The sequence below is a fragment of the Opisthocomus hoazin genome, chromosome 1 (assembly GCF_030867145.1).
Source record: "Opisthocomus hoazin isolate bOpiHoa1 chromosome 1, bOpiHoa1.hap1, whole genome shotgun sequence".
In the NCBI taxonomy this organism is placed as follows: Eukaryota; Metazoa; Chordata; class Aves; order Opisthocomiformes; family Opisthocomidae; genus Opisthocomus; species Opisthocomus hoazin.
In genome coordinates this window covers 25,180,969-25,197,944 of record NC_134414.1, presented here as the reverse complement: position 1 = coordinate 25,197,944, position 16,976 = coordinate 25,180,969, and the positions used below count along the sequence as shown (strand labels likewise).

The 16,976-nt window shown below is 42.0% G+C and overlaps 1 protein-coding gene across 1 annotated transcript in view; it reads left to right on the top strand.

The window, feature by feature from the left end:
* The first annotated feature begins 10,045 nt into the window (after nucleotides 1-10,045).
* Nucleotides 10,046-16,976, top strand: part of SPATA13 (spermatogenesis associated 13) — a 163,141-nt gene continuing 156,210 nt past the window's right edge. The window contains exon 1 of the mRNA XM_075419411.1: nucleotides 10,046-10,093. The gene's annotated coding sequence lies outside the window, so the exon portion shown is untranslated. The remainder of the gene's footprint in view (nucleotides 10,094-16,976) is intronic.

Sequence of the window (16,976 nt, the reverse complement as noted above, 5' to 3'; positions counted from 1 at the left end):
TCTTAAGCCATTCAGACGCACAGCTGAAAATCCTAAAAACGAGCTTGCTGTACTTTGGGCCTACTTTGCATTACTGTAACAAACGGTTGTAAACCCTAGTCTTCATGCTAGAGCTGGGACCAAGCCACAGAGAGTCCTAAAGATGAGATCAGGCATCTAATCAGTGTTTGTGAAGTGGGACAGTGAGAGTGAAGGACAGATTCTGTCTGTTCACGTCAGAAACTTGGTCAAGGAGATAAGCTGAATGTCGCAACTGACTTTCCAAAATACATGCATGCATTAATCCTGTAATCTAGATAACCTCTGACGGAGGCATGAGCTACAGAGGCAGTTTCATCACTTGTTGGGCTGGAAGGGAATTTTGCAGCCGACTGGGACAGTAGCAAGTGTAACCTGTGGTACTGTTGTGTGAAAACTTGTGTTAGCTGTGGCTGCAGGAGTTCTCTGAGATGACACACTGAAATGGCCAATTGTGGATGCAAGTGTGAATTTCCACCAAAGAAAATGAAACTATTTTGAACATTTTAAAAAAATATTTGTCTCTCCCCACATCACTCACATCCTTCCTCAATTTCAGCTTCAATATGAAGATCTTGCTGTTCATGATCTAAACCAGGCAGTGGGCCATGTGAAAGGCAGGGGTATAGTCATGTGCCAGGGGCCAGTACTACTGAAGAGGTAGTGTGCTAGGCTATGTTTTTCTTTTTTCGATTTAGAGGCTAAGAAGTGGTGTATTTGGAATGGCTTACTTTAGCTTATTTTGTGCATGCAGGAGGAAGACAAAATTTCCTTTTTGAACAAGACATTGACTCTTTGAATCGTAGAGAATGCCATTTGCTTACATCTCTCTTCCACATGCCAGGAAAAGCACAGATCACAATCCTAAATCTAATAGAAAAAAATCCTCTGAATTAGAACCTGTTGATGAATGATTTCTGGAAAAGTAGTCATTGATTATCCAACAATCCAGATTGTTTTGGAGGTTTGTTTGCTGGATATTTTTCCACATGTATAATTTTTTCGATAAAGTTTAATAATTCTTTTTCTGGTGCCTTATTTTTCTATGGGCTTTGGGTACTTATGACTTATTCTAAGCACTCTGCAGAGTGTTTTAGATGTAATTCTTCAGCTGTAGTAAACTCCAGAGAGAGTTATTTGTCATGTACCTATACCTTCTTGCTAGCATGTCAAGTAGCCCAGTCCAAATCACAAAAAAATAATTCAGCCCTTATAATACATTTTAAATGTTTTAACAAATTATACGAAAATGTCTTGGTTTAATTCTTTATTAAAAGAATCTAGAATGCTTATTGGGCTTTGGTTGAAAAATACGTTCCCGGAGACCCTTTTCTACCAGTGATAGTGGAAAAAGGGATGTTACAGCAAGCAGGATAAAAATCTTTTCTCAAGAAGTAGTAGAGATTATTTGCTCAAATAAGAGTTAAAATTTCTGGTGATTGTAGTTCAGCTGATATGAAATAAATGTGCTTTGACACACTAACTCTCCACAGGGTCACAGTCATCTTTCTAACACATACATTGTCATTTACTTAAACTCAGTTCAGCTGCTAGTGGCATTACTAACCTTCTCAGAACATTACTCCAGATGTCTGGTTTCAGACTAGAGATGTTTTGACACACAAGTTCCCTCTTGCACATACTGTGGAGGGGAAGAATAAGGCCTTGCAGGCAAGGAACTGAGCTGAGCTGTGGAAGGTGTCTGGATTCATCTCCTGTAGCTGCTATAGGCTTCTCCTGCGGCCACAGGCAAGCTGTTCTGTCAGAAAGCACAAGTCTACACCTCACAATTCCTATTTCCCCAGTGGGTCTCTCTGTGTTCAGTGGCACAGCTCATGGATCTTCTTTTGGATGTGCACAGGCAGGAGACTTTCTCCTCAGTCTGTAGAAACTCATGGCCTTGGGTTAATCCTCATAGCACCTCAACAGCAAAACACTGTAGAAGGAAAAATCCTGACCTTCCAAGAGGTTTCAGAATGGAGCGAGAGGAAAGCACAGCGTTGCAAAGTGGCTTATTTTGGCTCATCTACCAGGTCATCAATAGGGAGAGGAACAATACTCTAGTCTGTGATGACTGCTGCTACTGATCTCACTTCAACAGTGTTTCAGTTAAGGCGTGCCTTGTTCCCTCACATCTAATTGTCATATACACATTTGGTTTTCATCTAGATGACTGGTTTTATATGTTCTCCTTAAGCAGAATTTTACTTTTTGCAACTGCTCACTAGTATGCAATTTGTAGACATGCAAATAAATACAGTAGAGGAGAAAAGAGCTCAGGCAGCTTTATAGTAGGAAAACAAACTCCACAGATATAGCGGGGTACTGGAGTTAATGAGTGTATGAAAAAGAAAAATTTGGTTAGTTCAGCATACTTGATTTCCAAAAACCTTTCGATGTGTTCCTGTTGTACCAGAAGCTCTTTAAGGAACAAAGCAGTTAAATAACTGATTAAAAGGTAGGAAACAAAGGGTTGTGAATAAATGGTCAATTTTCATGATAGAGAGGTAACTATAGTCTGGTTTTACTACCTGCCATCTCAGGCAACGATTATGTCAGACACACCAATTACATGTCTCTTAAAGACAAATCAAAAGGAGTAGGGCATCCCACTGGGCACCATGAGCCCATTAACCTCAGACTTGGTCACTGCTCTTGGGATAGTTTAGGATAGTTTGGAGAGAGCAAACAATCTCTCACCAAAGAAATGGCCTCAGGTTTATTAGATACATGATGGGCTAGAGAATCATGGGCCTATGAGGAAAATGAGTTCAACTCATTTTTCTCTTCAGGCTGGAAAAGAAAAAAACAGAGTGAAAGTTTATCAGAGATCTATGGCGTTATGAATGCTATGTGGAGGTGAAATAGGCAACCATGATTTAGTGTCCAATGAAATTACCAGATATCAAGACAGAAATACAAGCAAGACTGAGTACCTTATTATACAGTCTCATAATTCAGTTATAGAACTAATCATCACAGACGCTTTAGCAGCCACAAATGTAATTGTCTTTAGAGTGTAAGTAGACAAAGTCAGAGGAAGAAGGTCCATCAAATATTACTAAATACAAAGACACTTAAATAACTTTGGCTTTGGAAGTCGCTAAACAAAGATTGCTGAAAGATGGAGTGTTCTATGAAAAAACTATGGAAAACTTGATCTTTACTTTTTGCTAAGTTCTCAGCAGTGGCTACTCCAGTTGTTTAGAGGCTGACTAGGCAGACCTTTGGTTTGAACCTCCGTGTCTGTTTTTGCACTCTTATGGTGACTGCGGACTCAGGCCACTGGTCTGATTGGTTTTGGTTTTATGTTTGTAGTCATTGCAGGCTGCTGGAGACAGAGATTTCTGTTGCTCTGTGGATGTACAGTCTCTAATGGAATGGGATGGGCCCCTGATTGCTCCCTAGGGGCTCATATACTAGTTTCATACACATTTTAATTAATAGTTAGGTAAAAGCCAATTGAAAATGTGCACAGTAAACACAGAATATAGTCTGACATGTGCATCCCAGAGCTAGAGCCCTGCTGTTATTTGCATGGGAACCTACCACGTTTTTTCCTTTCTCTAACTCTTCCACCTCCGAGGCTCTTGTGTACAGCCACACAGTTCTTCATTGCCCACCGAAGTAAGTACTGACTAGTACAAGGCAACCTGACTGCAAGCTTCTTCCTTCAAAACCTCTCTCAGAGCATGTTTTTTCCAGCGTCCCAGAGATACAAGGCTCACACACACCATTCAGGAGAGGAGAATATCCTTCCTGGCGTAGAACTGTTCCCTGGCTCTCCCAAGTGTGCATTCTGTGCTTATTTCTTGCTAGCTCCCCCAATTCAGGAACATCCCTGCTGCATGCTTGTGTAATGTGGAGCACCCTTTGTGATGAACAATAGCTAATGCTGAATTTACATCCAGAAAGGGTCTGAATCACTTGATAGCACAGCATCAATAGTCAACCTGAAACCGATTTTTCCCTGGTACTCTGAGTAGGCTCCAGACCAAATACTAGCATCAAGTTAAAAAATATGTGAGATTAGGTTTCCTTTGGTACCTCAGTGATGGTACCCCAGGCCATATTCTAAAATGCACACTGGCAGCGATAAGGGCTTTTGACAGGCAAGATATGTAGGTTAGAAAAATGGAACTATTTTTTAGATTCTGATTTTGATGGTTTTGCCCTTAGTACTAGTTTTTTCAGTATATATTTTTGGGTAAAAATAGATTGTTTTCACTTTAATTTATACTGTATTGGCTTTCAACAAAATCTGTATTGCAAATATTTTAACTTAAGTTGTATTTAGAAATATACATGGTCTGTATTTTGAAGTTCATTTAAACATCTCTTTTATTCATTGGTTCTATCAAATCTTGGGTTTTGCCATGCATAAAGTTCAGTGAAAGTGTGGGTAGACCATGACTCAACTGTAATCTTAAATAATGATTCTCTGATTTAATTTGAAGCTCTATTCGGTGCTTCACTTCAGCACAATCTAAGGCAACAGGGGTCCAGCTGAGTGGAGTTATCACACGTGCCCTGCTGGAGGTGGGATATGAAAGATCCTCTCTGGAGCCCTCTGGCAGCAACCATGAATGTCTCACCAGATAAGTCTTAAAAGGACCATCAGATAGGAAATACATTTGTAGAGCCCTGACAGTGAATTTTGTTACTTAAAAACAAGGCATTGTTTAGAAACAAGGCTAGGGACTGCTGCTTGTACCTCCCAAAGCACTGTTTTGTTTGGATAGCTGGGGAACGAGGGAACGTTACGGAGATTGGCTAGGACAGAACACATTCCTGGTAAATACCGTGTTGTTGCCTAAGAGAGGATAGTATCTATCTTAACATTGGGCAATCTGAGGGTTAAAAGAAAAAACAAAAGCTCTTAGGCATCTCCAGGTCTGTTGATCAGAGACTTTGTAATGTGTTCTTCCTCCCTGAAGGTGTTGTCCTAGAGCCTGACGAAAAGCACATTCCTATTGCTAGAGCATGTCCCTCTGTCTTCAGCAAGGTTTGGATCAAATCCTTTTCTTACAAGTTGATCATTCCTTAAAATCAGAACCACTGGCTCTGAGATGTGCCCTGCCAAATATTTCACTAAAGATTTCTCTTAAATTTGCTTGGCCAGTAGCCCAGAATTTGTGACTTGCCACTTTTCATCCCATCACCTTTTTTCATGTTTCCTTAGTTACTGTATGAAACAAGAATTCACAGCAATATTGTGGTGGAAAGAGAGGAAAGGAGGATTTCCTGGAAACCTATTCTCCTTTATGACCACATTGTAGACTACAGTTGGCATGGCATATTTGTTGAATCATAACTGTAGTGGTTTTTTTACTCATAGCATAACTTCTAGCTGTTTCTGATGCTTATGATTACTGAATGAATTGTGCATTAATCCTGCATTACTGTGAGCCGACCGTAATAAAGCATTTTCTTTCAGACCACCAGAAGGAGCTATTGAATTCAAAAAGCCTTTCCTTCAAAGCAGGAATTCCATGTACAGCAGGGCAAACAGTAGGATAACAAAGCAGGCACTCTGTCTTCCTTGCAAAGTCCAACTCTGAGCTGCAGAGCATATTCTCATTTAGAGTCTGCATTTTTTTCTGATCCACTGTCTTTTAGTAATCAAAACTGACTTTACAGGGTTTAAGATGCTTCAGGAAGAGATTTCAGGCATCATTCCTCAAACATATACTAACAAGTACTAACCAAATCCAAAGAGATGGGAAATTTATTGAGGCAGGTTTAACCATATATTTTCAAAGTACAGGGAGTGTGGAAGCTGACATTTTCCATTAGGTCAGCTAGGAGATATTAGGCTAATAGACCTGCAGCACACTTGAGAGAGCTAACGGCAATGTCCGTAAGGATAAACAAAATCTGAAATTCCACTTATCCAAGCTGACTGGCAATCAAAATGCACCAGTCATCCGTTAGGTATTTCCTGAAGTGGCAGGAAGATGTGCAATTATTTGTTGTTAGCCCAATACAGGTGTCTCATGATCAGATTCATAAAATGAGGTATTGGGATTTATAAATAGCCTTCCCTCTATGGTCTTTGCCCTTTATATTTGACCAAAACGCGTAACATCAGTGGAAGGCAGATTATGTGGCTTCTGCCTGTATTCCATTTACACTTTCTTTCATCGGACAGCAGCCTGAAAGTTTGTGATGGTGGTTTGCGGTTGGCACGTTCTGTGTGAATGTGTGTCTGTGGCTTTAAAACAGTGTTTGGGGCAAGACCGTAATTAAGTCTGTCCACTGGTATTCACAGCTTGCTTTGCTATTATAACATTGACTCTGAAGGACAGTCACGCGGCTTGTCTGTAAGACATTATCAAGATACAATCCTACATGTATTTCACGGAATAAAACCCACATCTATCTACGGGAGGAGCAGGTGCTAGTGCAGAACATCAGTGTCTCCATTAACCTTTGTTGTATACTAAGACTGATAGGAACTCTGGATCTCTGGATGGATCTCAAAAACTACACCTACAGTTGTTGCAGTGTTGGGATGTTTGTGTGGATCTGCTCATTTCTTGGGGAAGGAAAGAAAGTGTGGGTTATCATGGAACGGGATGCATGCTGACACATATGGGTTGTAGGTGAAGGAAGGGGGAGTAATGATCAATAGCTGTAATTCCTGAGTTCACCATAAAACAGCGTTTGTCACTGAGCTCCCAGATGTGATGTCCTATGCAATTTGCTAAGTCAGTGTATTCAGCATATGAAGAGAATATTTAGTTTAAACATATATATTACGCTTGCCTTTGGATTACCAGGAGGAGAAAAGGTGTCTAAGGAATAACTTTTCTAAATACTTGTAGGTAGTGATTCAGGCTGACTGATCTCACCACTGGCTTTTCTTAATGTTGAGTTTCTTAATTTATAATGCATTTGCACTCCAGAGACGCTACTAGTACTTGGGCATAAGTTTGAGGCTGTATAGAATAAAGCAAATGTTGCCCTGAAGACCTTACAGTGCAAATCATAACAAGATATGAAAAGTGGTATAAATCAAAACATAGGAGAAGACAAAGGAGCAGGGTGAAGCTGAAGGATAATGTGGAGAGGAGGAAAAGGTATACAGTGTTGGCTCAACATCTGGTTTGGAAGCTCGGCTTGATGCCATCATGCAAGAGTACCAGCATGCAACAAACAGACTTATTTTTCTTACCATGTCAATGTCCAGTAGTTCTTGTCAGAGGTGAGGATCTTGTGCTAGATGCTTTGTTGTGCAAAGGTGGAAATTGAAGGTGGTCCCTGTCTCAGATTTAACCTGTGTGATTGGGACCCAAGATAAGACAGTGGGGGAAATGATTACAAAGAACAGGTGGTATAGGCAATCAGTTACCTGTCAAAGACACTTTCTAAATTTAGCAGTTCTAGTATGAAATATATTTGTTGTTTTATTATGACTCAAATCCTATTTATTTATGCAGTGAGACTACTCCCAGAAGTAATTTGTGCATAATATTATATAAATGTTAATACTTCCGCTTTTTCTTTGTGGCAGTATCTCACAGAAATTTCTTATTCCAAAAACAGAATAACGTGCCCTGTGCTCTTTTTCTTGGGAAGTGGGGACTAGTTACAACATTACACCTGTAATGCCCTTGAACCCTGGTTATTGTAATGTTGGCACTTGGAAGATAGTTTACAGGGACACCATCTTAGAAAAGTGTCTTTTCTCACAAAAGAAAGTTTCTACTTCAGATTGTCAGTAAACCCACACTTCAAAGAAAAGAAAACTGTAGTATTCATAAAACTAAAGCGAGAAGATACTTCATATTATTTTGCCTCCACTTGATCAGCTGGTGCTTGAATAGTCCTAAAAGAATCTAAATAGACAAGTAAATGAAAGCAGGCGATAGGAAGTCAGTTGCGGAGAGGAAAGAAACACCTTTCCCTGTGCACAAATCTCTTCATAAATACACATGTATGTTACCATCAATATATTATTTAAAAACAGCTGAATCTTGTTTTCTCTTAACAAAAACAACAAAGCCCACTTACAACCTAATCCCAGCAAACAGATAATTTCTGTCTGTCCAGTCAGTCCTGGCCTACGTGACAGCACATAGTCATTCTACCCTTTAACAGTGTGCATCAGATCTGTGTAGCTGTGTTCAGAGTGGGCTTCCTACAAAATTCTCCCTTTTCATCTTACTCAGGTTGAAGGTAATTGGACACTGACTGGTTGGTTTGTTTACCTTCCTGGGAGGGATCCTGGTATTGGGAGTTGAGCTACTAGCTTGCTTTGTGAGGGTTTCAAGTAATAGTTTTGTGATGGGGCTTTTGTGCCCTTCAAACACTGTGGGCTTCAGTTCTGCCAGTGCAGGCACGAAGATAAAGGAATCCAGTCATATGCTGTCATCAAAAGGTTTGGGGCAGTCCTTAGCTTTTGCGTGGTGCATGGATTCTTCTGGACCACAAGGATGTGATTATTAGAATAAATGAATTCTTAAGGAGTCAAATTGTCAATGTACTACTCCCCTTGGTGAGTTGCTGCATGTCTAGCCCATCTGCTGTCAGTGCAACTTTTGCATGAGTAGGTAGTCATCGACAAGAATAAGGGGTTTTCAGTCTGGCCTCTTTCCAACATTGAGAATGTGTTACTCATGGCACAGTTACTGACTAGTGGAATGAAACATACTCAGGACATGTTGACAGCCTTCTCATTTGGTAGCAAACATCTGTCTAGAGTCACAGACCAGACCCGCAGAGCACATAGGAGAAAGTCAATGCATCTTTGAACTCAGTCTTAACAGTCAATAGAACTTTCCAAGGGAGGTATTAATCTCAAGTCACATCAGCTTTCTGAAATGTCAATACATAGGCTCCCTCTCCTTAGCCACTGGTAAGAAAGACGCAGTTTCAAAGGGCAGTTGATCCCACTTACATTTCTCAATTGGCAGGCAAAGAAATTAGTGACTAATGCACTAGAAACCTATTTTTGGAAAGATAAATTTAGATCAGGGGCAAGTTACCCAGACTAAGTCTGTTTGTTGCATGCTGGTACTCTTGCATGATGGCATCAAGCCGAGCTGACTGCATCTGCTGTGTTCGTGAGAGAAGTGTCTCCTACATGCAGAATCTCCCACATCATGTAGCACAGTCCGTGCATCCAGTCAGCCACTGTTAATGGTAGCTATTATACTACTTGATTTCCCTTTTTTCTTTCTTCTTTTGATTTTTCCTTCCTATGAGGGTAAATCTGCCTCAGTCAGCAACAGAGATGGAAAAAGTACTCTGAAGCAGACTGAGGATCATGAAGTGGTACCTTTCCTGTCCTGTCCTGTCCCGTCCCTCTGACCTTTTTGCTCTAGTCTCCAGATTTGGCCATCTGTGAATCTTGTTATCTGGCACTGTGCAGAGCAGATCGGGTGACTGATCGCTTGGCACAGCCAGTGTGTTGCCTTGGCGGGTAGTGTGAGATGAAAAAAGCACAATACACGCCTTTTCTGTCTGAGACTTGTTTATCTGCATGACATCCAGACTGCTCCGGGAGAGTTCTGCTCTTGGTGATCACTGGCAACCAAAAACAAATCAAATCAAAGCAAAGTTGGAGAAATTCTCCTATACAAAGAGCTGCTCTAAAACAAAGCTGCGTTTTTGTGGTGCATTGTCCTGGCTCTGTGTGAGTTCTGTAAAGAGACAAAGGCAAGCAGGAAGGAAATCTCAGCTGCTTAGTAAATGCCCTAATTTGATTTATTTACTGCTCCCTTCCCCCACTCAAACTGTTCTGCTAACCTGTTAGTCCCAACTCAGACAAGTAAGACCAGCTAATCTGATTAGTTCTGACACACAGGAGCAAGGCTGCTGGGGAAAGCTGGACCCTTACAGCTGTTTCAGGCTTCAACTTCGATCATAATGTTACGGGTTTGCAGAATGTATAGTGCGGCGTGACAGGAGCCCGGCAGCATGTACACAAGTGAGCAGTGTGACCATCACTGAAGATTTCTACCCTGGGTCTGAGGCCACTGGAATACAAACCATGTTTCGGGTCACCTTCAATGTAGTGACAGAGAAAGTTACCTTCACCTTGGCAGCCTGCCCCTCCGCCGCATGGAAGGTAAGCTCAGATATGCATCATGTAAAAAGGTTAATGGCACAGGAAAGTGAGTATCTAAACTGTTTCCCCAACTGTAGGCCATGTTTACAAAATTTTAACAGGAGTAATAATGTTTAAGGGAACAGTGCTGCAAAGTGGCATGTGCATGACTGGTTGGAGTTAGACTAAATGGAACTGGTTCTAGAGAATAGCTTATTCATTGCCTTTTAAAGTTTTTCTGCTCTGACTTTTAAAATAGCCAAATTCATAGTCACTTTCCTCATTCTGGTCTGGAAATGCCACTGTATTTATATTAACAGCTAATCCACAAGCTACTCATTTCTGTAAGGAAGGGACACTGTTAGGGGAAAGCTTTCAAGCTTCCTAGATAATTTAGGGATTGGAATGATCTGTGAGCTGTACCAAGGTACAATAAATTAGAAAAATTTGTGTCCCTATGATAAGGGATTTCAAACAAAAAAAAAAAAACCCTAGATGTGCAATTTACCTGGCACGGGGCTTTGATAAAATTTGGCAGAAGCTGGAGATGCTTTGCACTTCAGCTGCTTCTCCCATTCAGCAATTCAGTTCAGATCTTCGTTTCCTTGAGACATATGTTACCGTCTGATCTTGAAGAGCCAGTATTGTCAGGATGAGGTGGGACCAGGTTCATTGCCTTTCCTTTCTCTTTTAGTGAATGTGTGCTTTTACTGTAGTACAGTTTGAGAAGACGGCCACTATCTTCTGAAGTGTTGCTTTAAAAACTTCATTATACAGTCTGTTACTTATAGAGCAGTTACTTAGGAACCTTGCCTCTGTCTGTTATTATGCCTTTCACATGTGAGATAATTAATGAATAACGAGATATAGTGGCAGAGCAGGCTAACTGCTCTTGCTTCTGTTGTGCCTGATTCATTATGCTGCTTAAGGAGTTGGCATATATCTTTCCTGTATAGTTTTATCAGTCTTTGACCTGTCTCTCCTCTGACTTGTGAGGTAGACACTGCCCAGAAGCTGTTAATAGAAGATCTTTAAAGGGCCTGGTACAGTGTGGCCCCAGCCCGGATCTGTGCTATTTGTAACATCATATGCTGAATCAAAAAACATCTACTAGGGTGAAGTGTGTTTGGAGTTAAAGTCACATGAAATGAATTTTACTGGACACCCTCTCTTTGTGGGAGAGTTTATGGCAATATTGCTTCAGTTTCCCTATTTATTAGGAGAGCTTGCCTCCACAAACATGCATATTCACTAAATTGTAATGAAAAGATCATTTCAACACACTGTAAAATGGCCTTACCTATGCTTGCTGATGGTGTGTCAAAGATTTTTCTGCCTTCATACCTCTGCCATTAGGCTGCATGGCACCTAGAAGAGGGGACTGAAATGGAAAAAGATACTGGATTTTACCATACTGCAGTGTTCCTACCCAGTCCTGGCTCATGAGCTCTTGGCACAGCAAAAATGAATGTGAATATAACGCAGCTGGGTGCTGCATTTCAGCGCTCATTCATTATGTTGTTGAGGGCTGTAAGTACATTGTAGTAAATCATAGAATCATAGAATGGTTTGGGTTGGAAGTGACCTTAAAGATCGTCTAGTTCTAACCATACTGCCATGGGCAGGGGCACCTTCCACTTGACCAGATTTTTCAAAGCCCCATCCAACCTGGCCTTGAGCACTTCCAGGGAGGGCACATCCACAGCTTCTCTGGGCAACCTGTTCCAGTGCCTCACCACCCTCATAGTAAAAAATTTCTTCCTTATATCTGACCTAAATCTGTCCTTTTTTAGTTTAAAGCCATTCTCCCTTGTCTTATCACTACATGCCCTCGTAAAAAGTCCCCCTCCAACTTTCTTGTAGGCCCCCCTTCAGGTACTGGAAGGCTCTGAAACAAACCGGTGAGTGCTGAACAGCGCATCCTGGCACACTTTTCCAGTTCTCCAGTTCTTCTATTATTTGCACAATTTAAAAGACTTGATATGTGCAATGTGCAAACCTGAGCAAATGCTTAACAGTAGAAGCTAAAATAAACTATGGTACAGTAGAACTTCCTGAAAGGTCATACATTTATTGATGAACTAAGCGAAAAATATGTGAGAAAGTGGGCACAATTATATGGAAAAACAAGATAGGATGCCAAGCCAGCAGAAGAGATGGGTTTGGAGTAGACCTTACATGAGTAATGCTAAGTTAATTTAAGGAAAGCTTTGTGGAGGGAGGTGGTAATTTTTATTGACCAACTCTTACAGCTGGAAAAATCTGACAAGGTTTCAGGCACGCAAGTGTTCCATTTTGACAGTACGATGCTAATGAAAGATATTGCTTCCCTGCAACCTTACCTTGCTTATGTCCTTGTATCAGCTAGAACAGCACTAGTACTGCAAGTTAATTTAAATCCTTTGGAGCTGAAAAAGGTCACATCACTGCTGGAGCAGGGGGGACAGAAACATCTACTTTCGAACTGCTAAGCCTTTTTCTTTCAAGAGTAGGTGGCCCAGCCTGCAGATAATGCTGAGATGTTCTCCTTTTCCACGTACCCGTGGCATGACCAGCAGTCAGTCTTGCCTAGTGTGGTGGGGCCAGGAGGATGTGGCAGCTCTGTAGCAGATGTCCTGGAGCCAGGAGGAATGGTGCAAGTTCTGTCCCAAATTGTTATCTTTCTGCCCTATGATATGCAGCTTTAATTTCTCTTAGAAATTAAATTCTCATTAGAAGGATTGGTGAAAAATATTCCAGCCAAAGCCTACTCTAATTATATGTAAAATTGTCATTTATGTGATATTTTATTGGAAGAAAGACAGGACTTCTGTTCCAGACATTTCACACTCTGTAGGGCATAAACCCCACTGTTTTTGTCAAAACACTCTTTTGTGAAAACTAGTTTAATTGGAAGTGGGGGAGGGTATGGATACAGGACAACTAGAAGGAAGTGACAGCTGAAAAGGCTGTTGACAAGTGTGATAGGGCTCAGAGCTGAACATGCCTTCTCACGTAGGCACCAATGCTTGAAAACCAAAGCAAAAATCATCTTTGTTGTAAACCATAAACATCTTTATTATAAAGCCTGGAGGAGGGGACTGGGCTGCTCTTTCTCATCCCTCTGCGTCAGTCTGCCTCTGCTTGTTTGCCGGCTCCTTAGAGAGCAGGCTGCTGGTACTGCTTGATCTGCCAACAGGCGTGGAGCTGGTTGGCAGAGCAGAGGGCCGAGTGCTCCGAGGTGTGTGTGGGTTAGACAAATCAGACTGCAGCCAGTATCAGTTTGGCCAGTCTCTCTTCAAAGGCCTTTTCAGGTTGCGCTCACGTGAATTACTGTTGCATTTTCAATCAATTGCTGCTAATGCTCGGGGGGTCTCACATTGCGCCTCTTTGTGCCATACACCTGGCTTTAAGAGCAGATAACAAGATCGTGCAGCTACTGATATACCAACAAACTCCTACCAGTCATTTCCTAACCTGTGAATAGATGACACGCTGCTTAGATGAATGCAATTCAAATTCACAGGGTACAAGCAGATTTAGTTACAGAATGTACTTGCTTGTTGAGGATTAGGCTACAGTTGAATCCTATTGATTTTCTCTTGCCATTGATGGTTCTGTTTTCTTGAATCCTGTCTGAACTCTACGGTGCGTGGTGGGGGAAGTAGCAAAAACTGCTGGTTTGTGGCTCTCTGTTCAAGGCCAAGAAATTCACTTGGTGGGGGTCAACTCAACGGGGCTTTCTTGCCCATTGATGCTGCGCTTCATCTCCCCGACACGGACAGATAAATGAGCTGGGGGCGGCTTCGCAGGCCGTTGGAGCCTGACCCAAGCATGTTGTTGCCAGCTTTCAAAAGCTGCACAATGGCTCACTCTCCCTGGCAGTTACAGCCGTTGGGGCAGGGACCTGTTGTCTGAAGGGCTGTTAAGCAATAACGACGTAAACGCCTCCCTAAGGATGTGGGAAAGATGTTTGAATCCTAGGAAGGGATCAATATCTGTGGTAAGGAAACCAGAAAAATTGGGAGCTGAGTGTTGCTTTTCTCTCTGCGGCGGTTTGAACACAGTGCTTTTGCTTGTAAAGGGCCGGTGGGGAGGCAGGAGGGGAGGCGTGGGAAGCGGGAGGCAGCTCGCAGCTTTTCTGGCTCAGAATAACCTTCCCTGCTGCTGTTTTGGAAACCTCAGTTAGACTTACGTAGAGCTACAGTCTGCCCTGTTCAGCAAGAGTAAGTGCACACTGCTGAACAGCTTGGTATTACTTCATTGTAGTAGTGCCTAAATACACCCCCCCGTGTCAAAAAACACTGTAGTAAATGGAGTACAAAGAGAAACAGGCCCTTGCCAGGAAAGTTCACAATCAAAATCTATGGATTTAGTGCATGCTAGCAAAGGAAACAGATCTGGAGCAGAAGGACCGTGTGTTGATGACAAATGTCATCCTTGCGTGATGGCCCCTGGGAGAGAAGGGAGCACAGGAGTGCAGCGTGGCTGTAGCACATGCTGCAATGGATTACTCTAGGGCTGAATCCAGGAAGGCCTTGCATTAGCCCAGGGGGCCGCTTTGCTCCCCAGACCCTGTTAAAGCTGGGGAGGTGATGGAGCTGAGGATGCTCAACACCTGCAGGGAAGCATTTCCGCCTGTTCTTTGCTTGGACATTGTTTTCAGCTTACAGAACAGTGCATTTTGTCTTGAACAGTAACCGCTTGATTTCTAACTTTTAAATATAGAGCTGCTAAATGCTTCCAAGAGTTAGTTCCCTGAAAAAAACATCCAGAAACAGCTATTGCTCTCAATCTTAATTTGAAAAGCTTTTTTCCACCTTGCTTTTGAACAGCTCCCCAGTGTATACACCAGATATTTGTACATCAGTTTCTATGAGCTTTGTTCAAGGCTCACAAGCATCTTTCTCTTGCCTGCTCACGAGTGCAGATGCACCCCATCTTCTGTATTTGTTAGTTGATTTTGTCACTTTTTGATGCACCCAAAACAGAGGTTGACAAATTCCCTTCGCTCTTCACGATATTCACAGTCTGGTAATAGCCTGTGACCCCAAATACTTGTTTCAGCAACTCTGAGCCCCACTGCACATTGCCACAACCACATCTGGGATTACGGTGCTGGATTTGGGAGCTACTGCCATAGAAGCAAGTACTTTTTGAGGTGATGATTCGAAGAAAATCAATCGAAGAAAAACCTAACAGTACAATGTATACTGTTAAGCAGGTATTCTTTATTGCGGCGCCGGGCACACGGGGGATTTCTCCTCCAAACGTGCGCACCAGACACCCGGGCGCTTCAGGTTAAATACAATCACACAGGTAATTATTCATTATATTTCTAGGAACTAATTAGCATATGTAAATATCTTTCACGCATGTCTGTTAGTATCTTTGGGTGGTCTTCGGGGGTCCCAAGATGAAGGCCCATCCTCTTCATCACGCTGTTCACTGATTGACATTTGTTTCTGCGCAAACTCAGTTCTAGCATCACGTACATCATGTCCTTCAGGTTGTTTTGCTCCAGTCTTGTTGCTCTCTTGGTGCCTCCTTATCTCTGTAGCTTAGCACATTTGCCCTCCCAAGGCTGAGGTGTCTGGAGTAGAGTTATTTAGGAGTCTCTTTTATCCCACAATTATCCCAATTATTTGCTGAGAATCAAGACCACTTTTGTTTCACTTAATTATTTTGTCTAACGACTAAGTGGTAGCTTGTGCCCATGTCCTTCCACTACATTCCTTAATGAGAAAACAGGGATTAGTGTAACAGTTACATCGTTAGATCACTACGCATGCAGGAATACAAGTTACAGTACTAAAGACTACTAAAAACTAGAAAATATTAAGGCTTTTTGTTATAGTTTCACATTTCTTACAATCCCCTCTATCAGTGGTGACATTGTTTCTGTTTCAATTTTAGACCTTTTTTACCTTGCGCCATGATGGCAGATCAATTTTTTCTTTCTGTCATTACAGTTCTGGGAATTCTGTAGCTCCCATATGTCTCCTCAAAGGTCTTGCTGTGGGAGATTTGCCGATCTGCAGAGGACTCAGATCTCTCCCTTTCTCCATCTCTCCCTGATTATTTGCTCACAGTATAACATGCCCACCTCTGTCTGCTTCTTGCCACAGAGCAGTATTTTCTTAGCCTTGCACCAAACCCTTAAATGAACGTGATTCAAAAGGATCAGCAGATTCTGGCTGAGAGATCAGGTAATATATGCGGTAAATCAGGTCTGTGATTCTCATTTGATCCCCGACTCCAGTTCACCAGCAGATGGTAGCAAATATCTCCTTCCCTGTGAGCTTCATCTGGGCTCGTGTGAATGCGAAGGAGCTGCAGTGCCTCATCGGAGTCATTTGTTTCCAGCAAGAAGAAATAAGCTGTAAACAAAGTAGTTGTGCAACTCGGAATAAGGGAGAAGAACCACGGAAACCGCGGAAATATTGCTGCAATCGGGACAGAAGAATTAAGTAGAGGCTGGAACAAAATCACTGCAGTGACTTGCACTGAATGGCACGAGAAGCATTTTGGTGTCACTGTTATTGTTCTTGTGGTGACAAAAAGGGACCATTATTTGCAATGCAGCAAACGAACAGCTTTCAGAGCAGCACGATAAAATCGAAACTGCCTTGGGTCAGCTCTGCCCGTGTATGTTGACCCCTTGTCTTTACAATGAAGAGATGGAAAGTTCAGGATGGGTCTTTTTACTAGAGTCTGTTTCTAGTCATTTATTTGTTTTTCTTCTGAGCTGTCCAGCTCTATTTCTTTCATATTTGATATGGGCTGTTGATTACCGCTTTCTCTCACTCTCTTCTGTAAACTACTCATTTAAATGGCTTGTTGTGACAACACTTCTCAGCTGCTTTTTCCTGATAACAGCTAAACTGAAAGGCTGAAAAGAGAGATGGACAGGATAAAGTGAAAG